The sequence below is a fragment of the Bos indicus x Bos taurus genome, chromosome 1 (genome assembly GCF_003369695.1).
Source record: "Bos indicus x Bos taurus breed Angus x Brahman F1 hybrid chromosome 1, Bos_hybrid_MaternalHap_v2.0, whole genome shotgun sequence".
NCBI lineage: Eukaryota > Metazoa > Chordata > Mammalia > Artiodactyla > Bovidae > Bos > Bos indicus x Bos taurus.
The window spans coordinates 20,386,318-20,401,277 of NC_040076.1; the positions used below are offsets into that span (position 1 = coordinate 20,386,318).

Here is a 14,960-nt window from a genome sequence, read left to right on the forward strand (position 1 = left end):
AGTCATTACAGAAGTAATTAGTGAAGATCAGTTCACACTGCAGTAGGCTGGGTCCTTAATCCGGTATGACTAGTGACCTCCAAAGGAGAGGAGAAGAGACTTAACACAGACACACAGAGGGATGACAGCCAAATAAAGACTGAAATCACAGGGTCAACATCATTGTATAATGCCGGTAGACACTGGAGTGATGCCTCTACAAACTAAGGACCACCAAGGATTTCTGGCAACTACCAGAAGCGAATACAAAAGCGTGCAACAGAGGATTCAGAGAGAAATGGCCTGCTGACACATGGATCTCAAACTTCCAACCTTCAGAACTATAAGGGGGAGGGAGGTGGTGGGAGAGAGGTTTAAGAAAGAGGGGGCGGGCACTATCTGTGATTGATTCATGTTGATGTGTGGTGGAGACCAATGCAATACTGTAAAGCAGTTATCCTCCAATTAAAAATAAATCAATTTTAAAAAATAAATTTCTCTTGTTTAAAGCCACCCTGATTGTAGTATTTTGTTTGGACAGCCCTAGAAGGTTAATACATTGGAGAAGGAAATGGCAACCCACTCCAGTATTCTTGCCTGGAGAATCCCAGGGACAGAGGAGCCTAATGGGCTGCCGACTATGGAGTCGCACAGAGTCGGACATGACTGAAGCGACTTAGCAGCAGCAGCAGCAGGTTAATACAAGTTTCTTTTTCTTAAATACAGCCTTCCTCATTTTCTTTCTAAAGCTCTTGATTTGGGCTCAAGGAAGTATAACTTCTTAAATGTTTACTGTTAGTATAACTTTTTTTGGCATCTAAAACAAAGTAGTCATGGTAATAAAAGCTGAATTTGATATCCTAACATGTTTCATATATATATATATATATATATATATATATATATATAATCTCACATGCATACATTCATATTGGATAACATATATATATATATATATATGTGTGTGTGTGTGTATTCTAATAGTAACTTTTTCATGAGAACTGGGAGATATAAAATATATTGAAATGGAATGTGGCTCTCTCAGGAAAAAGGCATTGATGGCAAACAGACTTGCACTTTCATCTGGCCAGATCTCTCACCACAGTGTTTCCCACACCATGATGCAGATTACATTTCAAATTTATAACCTTCTGAAGAAGGCTGAAATGCTCAACAGTGGGAATGAAAAGCCTGTTTCAGTTCTGATACATCTAGTCTACACTTCACAAGGTCCATGTGAAACATGACATATGGAATGCTGACTAAGTTTTGGGATTAAAAATCTCAAGTCTGCTAAAAACATAATTAATGTTACATTAGCCCAATGAACAAAGGTTTAAACTATAATACCTTTTAGGTTACAAGCAAAACCAGTGGGACATGAAACTCAACAGACACCTAGGTATAAACCCATAACCTTCAGCTGTCCTCTCAGAGAACACGGTACCTCTAAATCTCATAAATAATATAACAGTGATTAGATGTAACCAGAGCAGATGTCAAGAATGTGTGCTGCCACCAGGGACCTTCGCCAAACAAAAAGCATGCTGTTTGTCTTGGGAAATTTCTCACCTCTTGGTAAACTCTCCTAATCAGCCCTTGGGCATCCAGGCCCCTCATGCTGCCCTCTGGATGCCCCAAGCTCTCCTCACTCACTCAATCCCTGCATCCATTCCTCCTGGAACAGCAGCTCCATGCTTCAAAATCAAGCTGTCTTGTCAGTTCCACTTTTCATTCAAACTCCATTTTCCTCATACTGGCTGATTTTGGCAGGCTCTAAGCAAAATCCTAATCTGATTAAATTAATTCAAAGTAAGTTGTAAATGGCTAATAGCCTCGATTTCTGAGAGATGCTGAATTTTGACAATCTAATCTGTGGAATAAGCAAAGGAAACACACTGGACCGGAAACCTTCTGCGTGCCCTTTGTTTATATACAAATTTCTTCCATTGCTTGCCTGACTTCCATCCTTCCTTCCTTCCCTTTCTCTCTCCCTTTTTCCTGATTTTCCTTTCATTCATTCTTTTTTTATCTTTCCTCCCTTCCTCCCCCTCTCTTTCTCCCTTTCTCATTACTGGCTCAGTAATGTGGCTCCCTTTTTGTATGTTAACTTCCTATTAACGGACAGCCAAACAGCAGTTAGGGATTCCCTGGTGGCTCAGATGGTAAAGAATCTGCATGCAATGCAGAAGACCTGGGTTAGATCCCTGGGTCAGGAAGATCACCTGAGAAGGGAATGGCTACCCACTCCAGTCCACCATATCCAGTGCATGCCTGTTGAATTCCATGGACAGAGGAGCCTGGCAGGATACAGTTCATGGGGTCAAAAAGAGTCGGGTATGACTGACTGAATGACATTTTCACATAGGAGTTAAAACTCAAGCAGTAACTGTCTTTCTCAAAGCAAATGCAACTTTTTCATTCATTAACATTGGCAATGTCTGTACTCAGTATTCCCTTCTGTTTCAGTTCAGTTCAGTCACTCAGTTGTGTCCAACTGTTTGTGACCCCATGGACTGCAGCACACCAGGCTTCCCTGTCCATCTCCAACTCCCTGAGCTTGCTCAAACTCATGTCCATCCAGTCGGTGATGCCATCCAACCATCTCATCCTCTGTCATCCCCTTCTCCTGCCTTCAATCTTTCCCAGCATCAGGGTCTTTTCCAATGAGTCAGCCTTCACATCAGGTGGTAAAGTAAACCCTTCTGTTTATGACTTTTAAAAAAAATCTATAATTTAATTTTTAAAAATATATAATTACACATATATATTAATGTTCCTTACACACACAAAAAAAAAATTATGTATGAATATTGATACTAGTTCAAGCTCAGCATCCGTGGAAAGTATAGGAACAATATGTAAAATTTAGACCATGTTGAAAACTTGTCTTGCATGGAAAACAAATAATCTCTGATAATAATTTAGCTGAACCTGAAAGAAAACTGGTGAATGAGACACTGGAAAGTAATGTCTCAAGAATCTAATCAGCAGTAGAAAAAGAAAATGAGTCACCCTAATTGCTGTGAAATAGGAAGGGAAAAATATAACATAGATTCTTACCAGAATAAAACTTTATATAATCTAAGAATATAGCACAAATATAATCTTATTTCATTAATTTCTGTTGAAAAAATAAATATTGCTAAACAGAATGCCACCAAATAATAGGCAATGCCAAACAAACTTCTGAAAAATTGCTCAATAAATATCATGCTTGAGTCTTTTAAGATATAAAAGTAATACTTTCTTGAGGTTAAAATATCTAGTAAAACAGAAGTCTGTAAAGCAGAAAATAAGATGGCTTTCTTTCCTTTCTCCAAGGCTGTGTATTGTCACCCTGCTTATTTAACTTATATGCAGAGTACATGTGAAATACCGGGCTGGATGGAGAACAAGCTGGAAGCAAGATTGCCAGGAGAAATGTCAATAACCTCATATATACAGATAACACCATACTTATGGCAGAAAGTGAAGAAAAACTAAAGAGCCTCTTGATGAAAGTGAAAGAGGAGACTGAAAAAGTTGGCTTAAAACTCAACATTCAGAAATCGAAGATCATGGCATCTGGTCCCATCACTTTATGGCAAATAGATGGGGAAACAATGGAAACAGGGAGAGGCTTTTTTTTTTTTTTTGGCTCCAAAATCACTGCAGATGGTAATTGCAGCCATGAAATTAAAAGACACTTGCTCCTTGGAAGAAAAGTTATGACCAACCTAGATAGCATATTAAAAAACAAAGACATTACTTTGCTGACAAAGGTCCATCTAGTCAAAGCTATGGTTTTTACAGTAGCCATGTATGAATGTGAGAGTTGGACTATAAAGAAAGCTGAGCACCAAAGAATTGATGTTTTTGATCTGTGATGTTGGAGAAGACTCTTGAGAGCCCCTTGGACAGCAAGGAGATCAAGCCAATCCATCCAAAAGGAAATCAGTCCTGAATATTCTTTGGAAGGATTGATGCTGAAGCTAAAGCTCCAATACTTTGGCCACCTGATGCAAAGCATTGACTCATTGGAAAAGACCATGATGCTGGAGATGATTGAAGTCAGGGGAAGGGGACGACAGAGGATGAGATAGTTTGATGGCATCACTGACTGGATGGACATGAGTTTGAACAAGCTCAGGGAGTTGGTGATGGACAGAGAAGCCTGGCGTTCTGCAGTCTATGGGGTCTCAAAGAGACAGACATGACTGAGCGACTGAACTGAACTGAACTGATCATTCTGCTCCCCTAATATAGCTATTAATCTGTGTGTGATTTGAAGACATTTTCACTGCATGAACAAATGTATGCTGACTTGTTTTATTTTCGTAAACCAAATGGACTAAAATTATATTTTGCATACATGTGTATGTGCTAAAGTATGATTGATATAGGTGTTTATTTTTCTGTGAGAAGAGAGATTTTATCATACATATTTATACTAAACTTGATTGATTTATCTTTTCCCCAAAAATACATTATGGAAAATTCTCAAGTCAGAACATGCATAGTGCTATCATTTTTTAAAAAGTTTTCTACTGTTCCATAGTATGATATCTCATAAGTCATTTACATATCTATATTTTTTTTATTTTTCAAGCTAGGTTTTTATACATTTATATATATATATATATAAATATTATTAGCTTAGGTATTTAGGTGTCTAAATTCCATATCATTACCACTTCTGTTTAATTTTCCTAGAAATTCAAGCTTCGAGCTATGTCTAGCATATTTAATCACTGGAATACTGTATATTTTTCTCTATTATCTGGACGAAATAAGATATGAAGGACTTGAAAAAGATACTATATCCAATTACTTCTCAAACATTTCACGCTGTATATTTTGGGGGGTAAAAAAGAAGGTCTGAAGTCAAATGGCTGAGTTTAAAATACCCAGAAGACCATAGTTAAGTATGTAAAAGTTTAATAAACTCAAGTTTCCAGTTACTCTGGCCAAAAGTTTATGTCTAAGAAATATTAACTGACTATCTTAAAAGTAAATCCTAAATGTTGGGCTAGGTGGTTAGGCAAAGCATTCCTCCAAGGACTCTAAGGAAAACTCACTGACAGAGTCAGTGTGAGTGGGGTCATCCATGTAACAACAGATATATTTTCATCCCATTCTGCTTATCCCTCTTGGCACTAAAGAGATCTCTGCTCACAGAAATTTTCCAGCTGGGCAGAAGAGACAAGCATCTGGCTGAGAAATAACACCGTAACTCAGAGCAACTTTTGGCTTTATACATTGATCTTATCAAATTTCAACTTTTTCTTCTGGAAAATTGATTCACGAAGAGAAGAAAAAATAATTGTGGTGCAATGACTAAAGCTAAAAGGCTTCAGATGTCATCTAGGTGGGAAACACATTCACCATCAAATGGAGATGTGGGCTGGCATGGAGGCCTTTTTGGTCTCATCAGAAACCAGAATAACTTCTCTCCTCCCTTTCATCAAAAAAAAAAAAAAAAATCAAAATATCTGTACTATTCCTTTATAACTTGCATATTTAATGAAAAAGATAAAATCAGTTATCATTTGGTATAGATATAGGCTAACTGAGAATCTCCTAACAAACAGAGTTCAGTGAAAATAAAATTGGCTGCTGGAATACCAAAGAATAAATAACTGTAGGAGTGCCGATGGAAGTGTGACGCAGTGTCCACATTACCAGGGGTAGATATTCTGTGCAGGAAGCAGAACAAGTATTTTTCATAGTTTCCAACAAAAATGTAGAAAAATTGTGACCAGATCAGAACTGCTGTTCCTACTTACAACTGTAAGCAAAAACAACAAAACAAACAGAACAGAACTCTGGAGGCAATAGGGATCAATACTCATATAACAGGGTTCAATACTGGAAGAATACGCAAAAAAATAATAAATGTATTTTAAAATATAAATATTCAGTCATAGAATAACTAAAAGTCTATGTGAAGGTTTGTAAAGTGACTATAAAGCAAACTTCAGTGGAGTTTTCTATTTTTTTATTTGCAAGAAAAACTTTAAATTTGGTTCAGGACTTAGAGAATGACGAAAGGGAAAACAGTAACAAAACTCTTTTGAATAGTTTTTATTTCTCTAAAAACACTTTTAATTAAAAAGGAGTCATGAAGGTGCAAACTTATAGCCAACACCACCTGGGATATTAATAAAAATGTGTACATAAAGTCTCTATACTTCCTTCAAATTATTTAGTCACAACTGTTGTAAATTAATAGAACCATGCTAGATAAAAACTTTTTGTGTCATCAAGATCCTTTAAAAAATTGATAAAAACCTATTGATCATCTCCACAGGATAAAAGAATATACATACAGTATACTACATATTATTTCAGAGGGATTGCTAATAACCTTATATAAAGCTTACTCTCTGATCCTGATTTAAGAAATTCTAGTCTAAAAGAATGACCCTAACTAAATAAAATGAGATCAACTGATAGTTTCTAGGAAACTATCCCAGGAAAAATCTAGTTCATGCTGCTGTCACCATGAGCATGGACAAATTCACTGGGCTTTGGGTGGGGTGGGATGGTGGGGACTGAGGAGAGTACAGAGCGTCAGCATGTCTCTACGCGTGCTCCAGAAATGGCTCTGCAACACTCTTCCTCTGTCTTTCCTTCGTTCTTTCAACCCCCTATAACTCATCCATTAAGAAGCCCCACAGAGTATCTTCTGAATAGAATGAGGAAAGGACCTTCACTCATTATAGAAAACACAACAAGAAAAGAGAATAACCCCAAACACTAGGGATTCTATAAACTCAGTAAAACCAACTTGCTTTTTGTAAACTACTTTTTAACAAGCCTTGTAAGCATCAACACACACATATATATATATATTTTTAACTGCTGCATGTCAATGTTGAATAGTTTGAATAACAAGTATAACCAGATTTTAAGAAATTGATGTCTTTGCTCTTTTGTAAAGCAAGATCTTGACCCTAAACATTATCTCATATAACTCCACAGTTACCAAAGCACAAATATGAGTGTCCCAATCTTACAAACCATCTCGAATTTTCCCCAGTTAAAAATCAGAGTAAAAATCTCCTGTCATGTTTGATAGCCAAGTGTCTGTTACATCAAGTTTATCCAAATAAATGTAAAGGAGAAGACGGAGTTTGATTCAACTGTGGTCATATTTTACAACTGATTGCAACAGTGACTACCACAAGTATGCATTTATATGTATACACCTTACAAATGATAACTGCACAATGGAGCATAAGATGAGATGAGGCTGATATAGTTTATCTGCAAGTCACTTACCATATTCTGTACTTCATTCTCTTCACTTTTCAGAACTTGACATCAAGAGTTTTCTTTCTCAAAAGCAGCCACAAACTCCTGAAAAGTAGTTTTATGTTATAAAAAATTATACTTATGCATATTCATACAAATATTTACCCAAACAATGATCAGTTTTTAAGAACTATTTTCAATTTTTATTAAGAGGTCTGGAAACAATAAACAAATTAGTATACTGTTTCTAAGAACACTAAATTGTTATTGAATGCTCTCAAGACATCAAAATGTTACAGATTCACCTTTGAAAAGTGTTAAATTTGGATTTATTCTTTTGTCCCTGGGCTAACACCTGGTGGTGGTGTTGTTTTATAAAGTACCTATTTGAGGTGCTAATAGGTCCTAATTAGATAAATTGAACAAACATGGCATCGAGTTTCAAAAATGAAATGTCAGAACACATATCTTTTTGATCTGCAGATCACTAAGGGAATAAGAGTAAACTGCAAGTATGTGCTTGTGTTTCCACCTCAGTACATTGTGTTTGATAAAAAGAATGTTAATTTAGTAACTGCCCAAGATATTGCTCTGAGTGATTGAGATGATTTCTAGGGAATTTTAGCTGCTTTCACTCTAATTTCTATGTCCCTATTATGGATGAATGAATGAATGAAAAAGAAATACTAATGCCTCCATGTTACAGTGTGACATTATCATACCTGAGAGGAGCATGCTGTTTGCATGGCTGGCTAAACAAAATTAAACAAAACAAATAACCAAAACTACAACAAGAAGCCGGGAGTGGTTTCTAAAATTCCAACCAGGGCAAGTTAGGTTCAAGTCAGTAAAACAAATCTATAGGTAAGTAAGGCACTGGGCTACCTTATGAGGACCACAAATATCACTTGAAGGATTTATACTCCAATGAAGAAATACTGACATGTCTACAACTAATGATAAAACATAAAACAATAAACTTAATTATAAACACAAGAATCTTAAATTATTGTTGAGTTTATAAAGCAGGCAGCACTGATGTAGAGTTTGAACTGCACCCCAAAAAAGTCTGTACAAACATGAAAGGAGAGAAGAACAACCATGTAGATAAAGAGAATAGTATAGATTAGGAGGCAGCAGACAACATGTGATGGGAGAACTTAATGAGCGGATTTAATCTCAGCCTGTTTAGTAGGAGGTTAGAAGACCTAAGAAGTTCACGTTAAAGGGGAAATCAGTGATTTTTGTTTGAGAGCTAATTGAGCTGGATGTATCTAAGGGAAATTATGATCAGGATGGATATCCAAATTAAAGATTGTGTCACCTGCACAAAGGGAATAACTAGATCTCTGGGAGCCTTTGGGACAGTCCAGAGAATATGCACGGTATGGTTAAAAATAAACCAATGGAATACCTCTATGTAAATGCAAGTAAGAGGAAGATAATAAGAAGCATTCTGGGATGTAGAAGGAGAGCCAAGAAAGAAGGTATCTCAGATATTATGAGAAGGTAAACATTTCACGAAAGAAGAGAGTAGGCAACATTGTTAAAGGATGCACATGAGCAGCAGACTGAGCTTTGAGAAAGGCATCTGCCCTATTTAAAGGAGCAATTTCAGTGAAGTGGTACGGAGGGAAACCAGGCTAGAGTAAATTGGTCAATGCAGGGATTGGTCAAAATGAGTGGAGGAGTTACCAAAAAAGCAGGGTGGAAAAGTTTTCCAGAGTGTAGGGAACTTTAGAAAAGAAGGAGGGACATGCATTACAAAAATATTTAGCCATATCAATGTAAAACAGCACATTTTAGGTATGACTTTGGTATTCATTGAAGAGGTACATCAATCAAGCCTAAGATTTTCCAACCAGGGCAATGAATGGATCACTTCAAACAATTATATTTCAACATCTTGACTTGTCTGATACTATCTACCTATTGATTACTAAGAAAGAAAATGCATAACATGTATGACTTTAAAAAAACTTTCATATTGAACAAACATATAAGTATTTCAAAGGAATTATACAGGAAAAATCAACCACAAAGAAGAAAAATAAGACTTTTCTGCCTTTTAAAAAAATCTCTAAAATACCCATTCTTATACCAGGGAAAATAAGTCTATGATTCAGCAAAGCATTTGGAGAAACAAATGTTTTCCACTCAAATAATCCTCACAAAAGACTATGAATATATTTCTCAAAGGATATAGTCACTGCTTACATATCAGACAACCTGAAATTCACATTCTGAAAAACCACTGGGGCAAATGCTCTCTGAATGTGTTAAGATCATGATGCTAATCAGCAAAGAAAGACTGAGGGTATGTCAGACTGGAGGAGACAAGGTGATTTAAAGATCAGATCCCGAACCACGAAAAAGGAGCTGAGTGAAACAACTAAAGAAACATGACCAGGCCTATAGAGCATGTAATAGAACTGCTTCAGTGCTAATTTTCTAGTATTACTAATCGTATCCTGATTATGTCAGATGTTAACGTTTGGGGAAACTGGTTGGAAATTAGAAGGAAATTCTGCAATATTTTTCAAACAGTTTTGTAAATCTGAAATTATTTAAAAGTAAGAAGTTAAAAAAAAAAGAATATTTGTTTTGGCTGCACCTCACGGTTTATGGGATCTTATTCCCCAAAAAGGGATTGAACCCAGGCCCTCAGCGGGGAAAACCTACAGTCCTAACCCCTGGACTACCAGGCAATTCTCTAAAAAAAAGAACAATTTCTAACCACTAAAAGAAATGAGTAAAGAACAACATCTGGAGGGAATAAAGACCCAAAATTTGACTATATAGTGTGTGTATCATATTGCCTTTTCATTTTATTAAAAAATTTCAACCAGCTGTAAAGGGTCCAGAATTAAGTGACCAATTAAGTGAATTAAGAAAATATACCAAAACTGCTTGGGTCCTCAAGAAAGAAATACCTGTTCACAAGTGAAGCGACCTGTGTATTTCAGTAAAAGACTAATAAATAGAAACTCAGAATGTGATTTTCAATCTGAGTTTTCATGTGACTTTCCTAATGTAAAAAAGATGATCAAGGCCAATTTTGAGGTTGTCATGCCACCCAATTTTGAGTAACTACTCTGTGCAAGACATTGTTTTTCATAAGTAAAACATGGTCTCTGATTATTAAAAGTGCCTTATCAATGTTGGTTGACTATTACACATTTCTCAGTAACAGTATTTCATAGAATGTGTTATAACAAAGAGGCAAGCCAAATCCTTGGGATGAAGGAAGAAAGGAATCATTGGGATGACCTCATAGAGGCTTGGACAAATAGTTTTCCAACAAGAATAAAATGGGGAAAGGTAATAGAGAGGTAAGTAAGTTTGAAGAGAGCAGAGAATTCTGATGGGTGGAAGCTGAGGCATAAAGGACAAAGGCATTTTGGGGACAAGAAAAAGCCTAAGCAAAGTCATGGGGTAGAAAATGCCCTGATTGCTTTGATTGTCTGATTCAAGTGAGAGGTCAAAGAGCTCCACAGTTGGAATTTCACTGAGTGACACAATATGAACAAGTAAGTTTGGACTTAAAGAGTCTTGGAGCTCCCAGAAAATTATGTGCTGCAAGTAAGTACTAATCCCTCTCACACTGAAGGTCAGTTCCATTAAGTATTGCTCAATACATTTCTGTCCCTAAATTCAGTGTATTTTCATGGACTCCAAAATATGAAATATGCATTTTAGTTGCCCACTCCAAAGTGGTACTGTCAAATTCCAAAGATGTTGGATTTTTAAATATATTGAGTCTGTTGTTCTCAAACTGTGCTAAGTCACTTCAGTCGTGGCTGACTCTTTGTGATGCTATGGACCATAGCCCGCCAGAATACCCTGTCCATGAGATTCTCCAGGCAAGAATACTAGAGTGGGTTGCCATTTCCTTCTCCAGTGCATCTTCTGGAGCGAGGAATCAAACCCGTGTCTCTTAGTCTCCTGCATTAGCAAGCGGTTTCTTTACCACTAGCACCACCTGAGTAGTCCATTTCTAATCACTGCTGACTTCTAAAAGATAATAATTCAGAGTGTCCAACAGGTTCTTGGGCCAGTACCAAGCTGGTCACTGAGTTTTACAAAACCGAAAACCTCTATGTTAATCAGATATGGATTTCATTCCAGCAGCAACTAAAATGCTCAGGTATTTTAGTAGCATTTGTTCTGTGAGACACTAGTTCCAGAAGATGTTAATTGGTCTGATACGAAAAAAAGCATTCCCTCAGCAAATAAACTTGGTAAACTTTGGATTAAGGAAGGTGAATCAGATTTCTCTGCTATAGGAGTTATCAGAAACTTGAAAATTCTAATGAGAAATATGGCATTTAAAAAGAGGGAGATAAGAGGTGTCATTATACAAATCCAATAGAAATCTAGAGTAGAAGTGTTCTACATTTGAAAACTGTACCAGAGGCATCTCTGCTTTACCTAATTTCAAGCCTATGGTACATTAGACAGAATGACTTTATGATATGTCTATGAGAAAAGATGACTTTTTTGCCAAATTAGTTTGATTTCTGATACCTGCAGTTTATTGTAATTTCAACTTTTAAGTTAATATCATTTATTGGAAATTTTCTTTCCTTGGGAAAATGTCTCTTCTTTTAAAATAGAAATTAGTGGGGAAAAATCATGAACCGACATCCCTTCTTCTTTGAGGGAAAGCTAATTTCTAATGGGAACTCTGAATTGTATCGATCTTATGGTTACATCATTTGAAATGGTCACTTCAATAATATGTTGATACTAAAATCAAAGAAAGACTGTGACAGAAATCAAGAGCATAAACCACTATATAAATTTCAAAGAAATTAAAATATAAGAACCCTAGTGGCAGTTTGGAAATAGTTATGTACTGTGAAGGGCTTCCCAGGTGGTGCTAGTGGTAGAGAGTCCACATGCTAATGAAGGAGACACAAGGAATGTGGGTTCGATCCCTGGGTTGGGAAGATCTCCTGGAGAAGGAAGTGGCAACCCACTCCAGTATGCTTGCCTAGAAAATTCCACAGAGAAGCCTGATGAGCTACAGTCTATGGGGTTGGAAAGAATTGGACATGACTGAGCAACTTGGAGAAGGAAATGGCAACCCACTCCAGTGTTCTTGCCTGGAGAATCCCAGGGATAGGGGAGCCTGGTGGGCTGCCATCTATGGGGTCACACAGAGTCAGACCAGACTGAAGCGACTTAGCAGCAGCAGAGCAACTGAGCACGTATGTACATGCACTGTGAAAATAAACTAATGTCATTCAAATTGGAGCCTGGAAGCCCTGCAAAGGGTGCTGCCACGCATATAACTCACTCCAGCCTGCAGATCCCAGCAGGAAGAAAGATTTCCTGACCCAGAACAGCAAACTGGCCCCCACCTACAGCCAGTGAAGAACCACCACAGCCTCCTCAATTTACCCCTTTCCTCTACAAAAGCAAGCCCTTCTCCTCTGTTCTCCAGACCTGCCTATAGTTCACCAAACATTGCTTGTCCTGAAGTGCAGTTCTCTTCTTTCCCCACATACACTCGTTTTGCTGGTAAAAATAACAGTCAAATTTATTTGAAGATCAATATTACTTCACGGACCCCTAGGTCCTATTACAGGCAGCCATAACATGTTACACCCATAAAATATATGTATATAACATCAATACTTTGATACTGTTTAGTAACTTCAAATATTTGGGTCTTGAGAAGAGTCAAAATTTCTATGCAGGTTCTGTAGCTTGAGAAGTGAAAGCATATGAATATCTGGCATTTAGGTTCTGGACTAGCATAAAGTATGTGTGCCTGCTCAGTCACTCAGCCCTGTCCAACTTTTTGCTACCCCATGGACTATAGCTCACCAGGCTCCTCTGTCCATGGAATTCTCCAGGCAAAAATACTGGAGTGGGTTGCCATTTCCTTCTCCAACAGAAAGGATGATCCTTGACCAAAAACACTATGTCACTTCACAATATCAGTTTATAGTCATCAGATTGTTTGAGAACAAAGTATTTTGTGGTTGCAGTGGGGTTTGAAATTAAAGCTGTTTTTCATATCTGCCATTATATTCAGATCGTATATATCAGATGTACATTAATCAAGGGACTTTTTGTGCTTTAATTAGGCTACTTACATAATCATAATTATTTTTTATTTATAGTCACTTTAATTAACAAAAAGTAAGATTACCTTTTCTCAAGTGGTTGATCAGGACTGCGAACCTATATACCCTTTGACACTGCTGCTGCTGCTAAGTCGTGTCCGACTCTGTGCAACCCCATAGACGGCAGCCCATCAGGCTCCACTGTCCCTGGGATTCTCCAGGCAAGAACACTGGAGTGGGTTGCCATTTCCTTCTCCAATGTATGAAAGTGAAAAGTGAAAGTGAAGTTGCTCAGTCATATCTGACTCTTAATGACCCCATGGACACTATATACCCTTCAAAAAAGCATAATGTATATTTTAATATAATTTTTCCTTGGGGGAATTTACTAGTTTTTTAAAAAAGCAACCTTTTTCCTATAATCAGGTCCTCCCATACAAATTATAATTTACTTAATTGGGACAGCCTCCTCTATTTAGAAAGTTAGATGTTTTAGAATTATCTGAATCTTGAGGCAAATGCTGGATTTGATTGTTCTTTCTTCTAAGAAGAAGGCATTTAATGTCACTCCAACTCTCTCCAGGTTGCTGTTCCATGTTTTCTTTTTTTTGTTGTTTTTCTCACCATTTTAGTTAATCTTCACTATCCAGGATACCAAACAAATGCATGAGGAATATTATTTCATAATAACTAGACAAAGCTTTCAATAAAAGTTTGATGGTAGGGATATAGTAATACTTTATTTCAAAATCCTGGAATTCTTAGATAAATATTATTTAGAAAACTTCCCTGATGGCTCACACAGTAAAGAATCCACCTTCAATGTGGAAGACCTGAACTGCCAGCTCTCAGGAAAGTAACTGACATATGATATTTGCTCAATAAATTAAACAAATGAAACAGCTCCATCAAAAATAACAAATATCTTCTATGAACACAGATCAATCTGCCAGTGGGTGTACTTTGTCAAATAATGATCTTCTCAAAATCCTTTAACACTTCAACAACAATGATTAAATGCTGATGAACAGATGATAGAATATTTGGAAATTTGTTGTTGTTGCTTAGTGGCTTATTCATGTCTGAGTTTTTTGTGACCCTATGGACTACACCCCACCAGGCTCCTCTGTCCAGGGGATTAGCCAGGCAAGAACACTAGAGTGGGTTGTTGGGCCCTCCTCCAGGGGATCTTCCCAACCTATGAATTGAACCCACTTCTCTTGTGTCTCCTGCACTGGCAGGCATGTTCTTCACCACTAGAGCACCGAATAATTGAAGCTTTTGAAATGTGGTGTTGGAGAAGATTCTTGAGAGTCTCTTGGATGGCAAGGAGATCCAACCAGTCCATCCTAAAGGAAATCAGTCCTGAATATTCATTGGAAGGACTGATGCTGAAGCTGAAACTCCCATACTTTGGCCACCTGATGTGAACTGACTCATTTGAAAAGACCCTCATCCTGGGAAAGATTGAGGGCAGGAGGAGAAAGGGACGACAGTGGAAGAGATGGTGGGATGGCATCATCAACTCAATGGACATGAGTTTGAGTAAACTCCAGGAGTTGCTGATGGACAGGGAAGCCTGGTGTGCTGCAGTCCGTGGTGTTGAAAAGAGTCTGACACCACTGAGCGACTGAACTGAACTGAGAGCCACCAGAGAAACCCAAT

The 14,960-nt window shown here is 37.3% G+C and overlaps 1 long non-coding RNA gene across 3 annotated transcripts in view; it reads right to left on the reverse strand.

The window, feature by feature from the left end:
- LOC113895402 overlaps nucleotides 1–14,960 on the reverse strand; it is a 675,663-nt gene that overhangs the window by 218,442 nt on the left and 442,261 nt on the right. For all 3 annotated transcript variants that reach the window (XR_003511837.1, XR_003511839.1, XR_003511834.1), the window contains one exon: nucleotides 7,246–7,323. This is a non-coding gene — a long non-coding RNA (uncharacterized LOC113895402). The remainder of the gene's footprint in view (nucleotides 1–7,245; nucleotides 7,324–14,960) is intronic.